The sequence below is a fragment of the Silene latifolia genome, unplaced genomic scaffold, assembly GCF_048544455.1.
Source record: "Silene latifolia isolate original U9 population unplaced genomic scaffold, ASM4854445v1 scaffold_438, whole genome shotgun sequence".
Classification (NCBI taxonomy): Eukaryota; Viridiplantae; Streptophyta; class Magnoliopsida; order Caryophyllales; family Caryophyllaceae; genus Silene; species Silene latifolia.
In genome coordinates this window covers 5,929-15,381 of record NW_027413358.1, presented here as the reverse complement: position 1 = coordinate 15,381, position 9,453 = coordinate 5,929, and the positions used below count along the sequence as shown (strand labels likewise).

At 40.4% G+C, this 9,453-nt stretch overlaps 1 non-coding gene across 1 annotated transcript; it reads right to left on the bottom strand.

Moving 5' to 3' along the window:
* Positions 1–3,762: 3,762 nt before the first annotated feature.
* Positions 3,763–3,869, bottom strand: LOC141639549 (small nucleolar RNA R71). The gene has a single exon (XR_012542567.1). It is a non-coding gene; the product is annotated as a small nucleolar RNA R71 (small nucleolar RNA).
* Positions 3,870–9,453: the final 5,584 nt, after the last annotated feature.

The following is a 9,453-nucleotide window of genomic DNA, read 5'->3' as shown; positions in this document are numbered from 1 at the left end:
ACACCTCAGTCCTTTGCCTACGGTGGCTTGACTCCATGGTACGTGGGCCCAGGAGCAGGAGCAGGAGTTAATGCGGGGATTGGGTCATCGGGAGCAGGTACTTCTGGCGGTGGTGGTGATGATGAGGTGATGGTTGAGCAGCAGCAGCAGCAAGAGGGGTGATACTCCTTGTACTTATCTTTGTTGATGGTAGTTGGTTTTAGGTGTTGGTATTGTTGTTAAACTTTAGTAGTTGTTTTCGTTTAGACTTAGTTGGACTTGTATGGTTGGCCATAAGGCCGGATTTGATACTTTGGCCTTATTGCAGGATGTTGGGAATCGGGGAGTGATCCCGACTTGATTGGTATGACGATTACGTACATGTATGTCGGTTTACGACGAGCTTCATAGGCATTGTTGGCCTGTAGGTACTCGACAGAGTACCCCGTACTCTATCGAGTAGCTGCAGGCATGTATGAAGTAAAACTTTCTGATCTGTGGGCTACTCGATCGAGTAGCCAAGACACTCGATCGAGTAGCATGGCACTCGATCGAGTACCGCTACATACTCGATCGAATAGCACTGTTACAGGAGGTTTTCAAAAATTAAAAATGTTCAATTGTTTTATAATTGCAAGTTTAATGTTTAATGTAGTTATTAGTGCCTAGTAGCACCTTTGAACCGTTAATTTCATATGTTAGAAGTCAAGTTTCGGTTTTATATGCATAATTGTAACAATTAGTGAAGTGGCGACGGTTTCTTGATTGTTTTAAATTTACATATGCCATATTACCATTCACTCATTGAAGTTACATTTCTTCATACGTTGTGCGTACGATATTAACGTGCTTTATCGATGGCGACTAGTTATCCCGGTGAGTTATGTATGATTTATAATTTAACGAGCTTATGCTTAGCGAGTAATGTCCACAATAAATAATATGTTTTAACTCATGTCATGAATCAAATAATAAGTAATATGCGTTGTAATTTCGGTGGTGAACTTCGAGGATGAAGTTCCTTTTTAGAGGGGAAGAGTAATGTCGCAAAATAAAAAGGCCGGTTTTGAAGTTAAGTTGTTACTCGTTTACAAGGTTTTGTTGTTTAATTACTAATATTTGTTACTACGTTGGTCACATTGCTTATATGAAGTCTAGGTGGTTAATTTAGTTCGTTAAAATGAATGTGATAGTATGTTTTAAAGGACCATCATAAAGAGCTAGTTGTGGTGCGATGTGTCGTAATAGAACGAATTAGTGAGTAACACGTGGTGTTAGTTATGCAGCATGAAGTTGATACGAGATACGTTTCGGGTTGATAGTTGTTATCACATGATGGTTCGGGTTGATAGTTGTTATCACATGATGAGCAATGGTCGTTTGTGTTGGCTCGTATGGCAAGGTCGATGTTTGATATATAATCATTAGTAAGAATTGATGCATACATGTAGAGTGACAATTAACGGTGATAATGTTTGCATGATAGTTGTAAGAGTCGATAGGTATAGAGCGTAGACGGTGATGATGATGACATGGGGGGGGATGGTATTTCCAAAGAGCAGTGGTTTGAGTAGGAAGTTTGGTGATGTCGTGTTTTTTCGTGTCTAGTGCGTGGGATAGGTGGGTTGAACTTCGGGGACGAAGTTCTTTTAAGGGGGGAAGACTGTAATACCCGCCCTTTTTGAGACCCTTTGACCAGCGTTGACTGACCTTGGGAGCGGGAATAGCCTTAGAAGTGAGTGCCAAAATCATCTTGGGTTGTGTGTTAAGAGTGGTACTCGATAGAGTAGAGGCTACTCGATCGAGTAGCTAGGTTACTCGATCGAGTAGGGGGCCACTCGATCGAGTATGTTGGGTACTCGATCGAGTACCGAGTTTTCAGCGAGGGTTTTATATCGCGTTTTGTTAAATCCGCATATCACTTCCGCCACTTTCCTCCTATCCTTCAGTCGCCTCTTTCCCTTCCCTTCACCACAAAACCTCCATGAAAGCCTCTTTGAAGATCCTTGTGCCTTAGGAGAGCGTCACTTTTGAGTCGGGTAACGATCTTTTGCTAAGTTTCTCCCTATAGGTATGTCATAATCATCATCCGTGTCCTTGTTCTTTACAGTTAGGGTTTGCTTGTTGGTAATAGATAATTGTATTGTGGTTATAGGCTTTGCTTGGTCGCTGGATATGTTGTTTGTCGGCATGGATTGGTTGCAGTTGCTTAAAGGTAGGTTCGCCTACTCAGTTTCTGTAGATGGTCTAGTATGTCGGTCGTTGTGGTTGTATTGTGATTGCTTAGTATCGTAGTTGTATTGTGACGGTTGTGATGGTGATTATGGTTGATTGTTTCTGGTTCTCGAGGTGTGTCCTCGGCTGAGTGGGGTCACTTGCGGGAGTGGCTTCACGCCCTAGTTTCGCCCTTCGTGGAACCCGCCACGGAAGGGGATGTGCACATTAATGGACAGGGTTATCGCTCATTATGAGGAGCGGGGATTTGGTGGGAACGGCCGCGGTCCCCATCGCGAGGATCGGTCCAGTGGACGATCGTGATGAGTTGGTTGGGTTATCGTGATTGTGTTTGAGACTGATAGCATTGTTTGTATTGATAATCGTAGTTGCCGTTGTTGTATCTTATCTCAGTACTGACCTTGTGTGGTTGTTTGTTTGTTATGTGTCTGCCGTGATCCCTTATGGTGAGCAGTCGGTCTTAGCAGGTGTTGATGTTGTTGATAGCTAGAGTCCGGGCAGGGATGAGTCTTCACGAGATTCGGTAGTCATAGCGAGTAGTCTTTGAGTTGTATTCTTTCATATCGTTTGTTGGTTTAAATCGCTTGTAATACAATAAAATAGTTCTTTTATCCACATTTGATTATTACTATCCTCGGGCAACCGAGATGGTAATGCCCTTATATGCTAAGGAAGGCCTAGTTAAGGCTCCTCTGAATATGGGGTGTTACATTAAATATCAACAAACTGAAGACTACTGCCTCCCTGTGTATTCGATACCTGTCTTACCACTAGCTATTTTGTTAGTACTGAGATAGATTTACTTTGATTAGGTGATACGACTTTAGCCTTATCAAATTTGGCGTCGTTGCTGGGGAGACAACAATTTTCTTGTTTGTTTTTGTTTATTTTGTCTTTTTGTCTTAGGGAACCTAGTTCCTTGAGAGCGTTCTCACAGTTTTCTTGTTAGTTTTGTGTATGCCCAGGTCAACTAGATCCAAGATTATTTCAATAGATCTTGAGCCAGAGAAGACTTTTCGCTGCTCTAAATGAAAGTTTCAGAAAGAAGTAGGTCAAGTAGAAGACTTAAGTATACTTGACATTGAGACGGAGCATTCTACTACTTCATAAAATCAGTCCTTTGAAGAGGACACTATTTCTGATCTTGAAATTCCAATTCCTGAGATTACCATCATGCCTACTTTAGCTAGTCATTCCGAGCCTACTTTGGCTTCCATCCCAAAAGGATTCAAGCTCTCCACCTCAGATAATGGAACTTTTGAGATTCATCCATCTTACATCAATTTGGTGGAACGGAATTTATTTGGAGTTGGAGCTACTGAAGACCCTGTAAAACATATGAAGAAATTTGTTGCTTATTGTTGTTTTATCCCTTTAACTGCTGGGGTGACACAAGATCAGGTGAAGCAGGTGCTCTTTCCTTTTTCTCTGAAATATGGTGCTACGGAGTGGTTGCGAGATTTAGATATGGAGGATAAAGGAGTTACTGACTGGAATACTCTAACTCTTGCTTTCTACAAGAGGTACTTCCCACCCCAGAAAACTAATGCGTTGAGAAGTCAAATTACCAGTTTCAAACAAGAAGCTACTAAAGATTTGAATGAAGCATGGATTCGCTTCAAACGTTTGGTCCGTTCAGTTCCCCATCATGGCTTTCAACGTGGTTTCTTTTCAACCAGTTTTATAACGGGTTGTACGACAATCATCGTGCTTTACTAGATTCTTCAGCTAATGAGAGGTTTTAGGACAACACTAATGATACTACCGCATGGAAGTTAATTGATCAGATTGCTACCCATACTGCTAAGTATGGAAATCCTAGGGGAAGTACACGTGGGAATGGTGGAGACAGTGCTCTTGCGGCACAGTTAGAGGCTATTTCTGCCTAAATTGTTGAGATGAAGACTACCTACTCTTTGGGTAATAAAGAGGTAGTTCATACTATGAGTCAACAGGAGTCGTCTTGTGTGCGGTGTGGTATGGATGGTCATAGTGCAGCTGAGTGTATGAGCACATTGGAGCAAGTTAATGCCTATCAATCTTTTAGGCAAGGTACACCATTGTCTAACTTTTACAATGAAAGAACGAAGGAACATCCTTTCCTTCAATGGTCTAGTCAGAATGTGCAAAATCCACAACCGCAACAACCACAGAAAAATCCATATACTATTCCTCAGAACCGTGGTAATCAAGCATAAAAAGGATATCAAAAGCAAAATCAAGGAGGTCAGCAGTTTAATAATCAATATAAACAACCTCCTCAACAAACTCCTCAACAAATTCCTCAACAAGCTCCAAATAATGAGATGGCGGAGTTGAGAGTTCTCTTACAACAAAACTTGTCAATGCAACAAAAGCAGACGGCTCAAATCTCTAAGTTGATTGCCTATAATAAGATGTTGGATACACAAGTGGCTCAGATGGCGGTTCATAATTCTTCAAAACAGCCCGGAAATCTTCCTCCTCAAGGTAAGCAAGCTCATGAGCAAGCTAATGTCATTCAATTGAGGAGCAGTACCACAAATCAAAATTTGGAATTGCCAAGTAATGAAGAGGAATTGCCCACTAATAAAAACGAGGTACCCTATATGCATCCTAAGGGATTGGGTAATTTGGAGCTAAGTGACGATGAAAAAGAAGTTAACGAAACTGAAACACGAGACGAGAATAAAAGTGAGAAAAAGAAAAAAGCTGGAACTGTGTTGGTTCCTCTATCGAGCCTTGATGTTACTCGATCGAGCACCGAACTTCCTCGATCAAGCCTGGGGCTACTCGGTCGATGACGGTGTATCAAAAGTTGATTCTAAAGCAAAGAAAGCCGAGCCGATTACTATTGCATTACCTTTTCCGCATCGTCAACAAAAGTCTAAGCTGGATAAGCAGTTTGGAAGGTTTATGGAAGTAGTGAAGAACTTGCAGGTAAGTGTTCCTTTTACTGAGTTGATCACTCAAGTGTTGGCTTATGCGAAGTTTATGAAAGAAATATTGACAAGGAAGGGTCCTTTGATGAGGTGGAGACCGTTGATTTTACTCAAAAGTGCAGCGCCGTGTTGTAAGCTAATTCACCACCTAAGCTTAAGGATCCAGGGAGTTTTTCTATCCCTTGTCATATTGGTCATCTTGCTATTAGAAAGCTCTTTGTGATTTAGGAGCTAGCGCTAATGTCATGCCTTATTCTATTTGTAAGAAATTTATCATGGGTCGAATGACTATTACTAATATGACTTTGCAAATGGCTGATCGATCTATTAAACACCCATTGGGTGTTTTGGAGGATGTTCCCGCTTGAGTTGGGAAATTCTTCATTCCCGTTGATTTGTTATTTTAGATATAGCTGAGGACAACCAAATTCCTATCATCTTGGGGAGACCATTCCTTCACACAGCGGGGGCGGTTATATATGTTAGGCAAGGGAGACTGACTTTAGCTATGGGGGATGATACTATTGTTTTTAACTTAGAAAAAGCTTTGAAACATCCCATGATAGAAGAAACTTGTCATAGTATTGATGTTGTTGATTTTACTATTGATGAGTGTCTTGCTATGTGTTTAAGCAGGGATCCTCTGGAGATTGCCTTGGTTACTGATCTAGCTGCTGAGACGAGTTCATGGAGTCAAGAAGTGGATGAGATTGAGAAGTTGCTTACTGAAGAGGAATGCCCAAAGTAAAAGGTATACAACTTATGTAGCCCATCTAAGGTTACTGAGGTGAAGAAACTTGAACTTAAACCCCTTCCCTCTCATCTTAAGTATGAATTTTTGGATGACTGTGAAATGAACCTAGTAATTGTCAATGCTAGCCTAACTGAAGGCCAACTTTCTGATTTGTTGACTGTTTTGAAAACTCATAAAAAGGCCATTGGGTATAACATTGATGATTTACGAGGTATTAGTCTTGACTTTTGTATGCATCATATTCACTTAGAAGAAGGCCACAAGCCTAGTGCACAGGGTCAGAGACGACTAAATCCTCCAATGCAGGAGGTGGTAAGGAAAGAGGTACAGAAATTACTTGATGTTGGCATTATTTTCTCTATATCTGATTCTAAATGTGTCAGTCCTATCCAAGTTGTACCTAAGAAGGGAGGTACTACAGTAGTGAAGAATGATAAGAATGAATTAATTGCTACTAGACTTGTCACAGGTTGGAGGATGTGTATTGATTATAGGAAGTTGAACACAACTACTAAGAAAGACCACTTCCCACTTCCTTATATTAATCAGCTGTTAGAGAGACTGGCATGTCACAGTTATTTCTGTTACCTAGATGGCTACTCTGGTTTCTTGCAAATACCCATTCATCCTGACGATCAAGAAAAGACCACTTTCACATGTCCATATGGTGTATTTGCCTATAGGAGGATGCCTTTTGGTTTATGTAATGCCCCAGCTACTTTTCAGCGTTGTATGATGGCCATATTTTTTGATTACATAGAGTCTATTTTGGAAGTCTTTATGGATGATTTCACTGTTTATGGTACTGATTTTGATGTTTGCTTGAGATATTTGACTAAGGTTTTGTAGTGCTGTCAGGAGAGCAATCTTGTGCTCAACTGGGAGAAGTGTCACTTCATGGTTAATGAATGGGTGGTACTTGGTCATTTGGTGTCAAGTAAAGGTATCCAAGTGGATAAAGCTAAGGTTGAGGTAATTGAGCAACTCCCGTACCCGGTTAATGTTAAGAGTGTACGTAGTTTTCTTGGTCATGCAGGGTTCTATCAGCGCTTTATTAAGGATTTTTCAAAAATTGCTCAACCTCTAATCCAGCTGCTTCATAAAGATACACCTTTTGTGTTTACTGATGAGTGTGTTAAGTCTTTTGACAAGATTTAACAAGCTCTTATTTCAGCTCCTATAATCCGATCTCCGGATTGGAGTCTTTCTTTTGAGATTATATGTGATGTCAGTGACTATGCAGTTGGAGATGTTTTGGGGCAAAGAAAAGATAAGGTGTTGCATCCTATTTACTATGAAAGTAAGACTCTTGATGATGCGCAGATCAACTATGCTACTACGGAGAAAGAGCTTCTTGTAGTTGTCTATACTTTAGACAAATTTAGAGCTTATCTTGTTGGTTCTAAAGTTATTGTTCATACTGACCATGCAGCATTAAAGTATCTTTTAACAAAACAAGAAGCTAAACCACTACTTATTATATGGATTTTATTATTGCAAGAATTTGATTTAGAAATTCGTGATAAGTCTGGTGCTGAGAATGTTGTTGCAGATCATTTGTCTCATTTGAGATTTGCAGGAAGAGAGATTTTGCCTATTGATGATTCTTTTCCGGATGACCATCGTCTAGATATTGCTGCGAGCACTCCATGGTTTGCAGATTATGCTAATTACTTGGTTGGAGGTATTCTTCCTCCTGACTTGTCTTATCAACAGAAGAACAGATTTATGCATGATGTGAAGCGGTATTTCTGGGATGATCCATACTTATTCCGGGAGTGCGCAGACGGTATTTATAGACGATGTATTCCAGAGGGTGAGGTACATGTCATTCTCTCTCATTGTCACTCTTCTTCTATGGTGGTCATCATAGTCCTTCTAGGACTATTGCTAAGGTAATGCAATCGGGTTTCTTTTGGCCAACTATCTTGAAAGATGCTACTACTTTTGTCCGTTCTTATGATGAATGTCAAAGAACAGGTAATATTTCGCAAAGGCACGAGATGCCTCAAACTGGAATCTCAGAGGTGGAGATTTTTTATGTTTGGGGTATTGATTACCAAGGGCCATTCCCTACTTCTCATGGGAATCAATATATTTTAGTAGCTGTAGATTATGTTTATAAATGGGTTGAGGCAATTGTCACCCCAACTTGGCTAAATCTGTTGTTAAGTTGTTTCAGAAAATCATTTTTCCACGGTTTGGAGTGCCTCGTGCGGTGATTAGTGATGGAGCCAAGCACTTCAATGAGCTTCATCTCAATTCCTTATCGAAGAAATATGGTGTTACATACTTGTAGAGGATTGGCATATCATTCTCAAACTAGTGGACAAGTGGAGGTTTCCATCAAAGAATTGAAACAAATCTTGGAGAAGGTAGTGAGCAAGAATAGAAAAGATTAGAGTCGGAAGCTTGATGACACCTTATGGGCTTACCGTACTGCATACAAGACGCCGATTGGAGCATCACCTTACCGATTAGTCTATGGCAAATCTTTCCATTTACCTGTGGAGCTTGAGTACAAGGCTATGTGGGCCATAAAAGAGATAAATATGGATCCCTCACTCGCGGGTGAGAAAAGATTGATGCAGTTAAATGAGCTTGATGAGTTTCGACTGCATGCCTATGATAGTGCTCAAGTGTACAAGGAACGAAAAAAGAAGTGGTATGACAAGCATATCTTGCAAAGAGAATTCCATATTGGTGAAAAGGTATTGCTATTTAATTCTCGTTTGCGTTTGTTCCCAGGTAAGCTAAGGAGTAGATGGTCTGGACCATTCACAGTTGCTGAGGTGAACAAATTTGGGTCAGTTACACTGCAAACTGACAAAGGTGAGACTTTCAAAGTGAATGGGCAACGATTGAAAATCTACTATGAAGGTGCCCATATTGGGGTGATAGAGGTCGTTGACCTCTTTACCATTGATTCCTCTTACTGATGAGGTATTACGGCCGTGCGGGACCACCTAAACCAGTGCTACTGAGAGGCAACTCGGAATTTGCATTGTAATAATTTATAATTTAGGAATTTAAATTTCGTTAATCGTATTTCAATTAAGTTATTTCATTGTTTTGGTGATGTGAGGGAGAGAATTTAATTTATTTTGAGGATTTTTGTAGCTTAAAATGGATTTCAATACGATATGTTAACTTACGTGTGAGAAAAAGGACGGAATATGGTGCCTCGATCGAGTAAGTGGTGGCTCGATCGAGGAACTTCGATGCTCGATCAACTGCATACAGGGCTCGATCGAGGAACCTTGAGAATTAATTAAAAATAAAATGTCGAAAGTTGGGTAGTTTGGAAACTGGTGCCTCGATCGAGTGGGGTGAGGCTCGATCGAGGAACCTACCTGAACCCGGTTCCGCGCTTCAGACCGGCTGTTTCTTCCCTTCTTTTCTCATATTATTATTTGCTTTCATTGTTAATTCCGTCACTCCTTATATCCTATTCTCTCATTCATACTCATATCTTCATCTCTAAATCTTCATATCATCATCAAATTTTCATCCTATTTTGTGCTAAATTACTTGTTAGTGGATTAAATCAATCCTTTGTGCTTA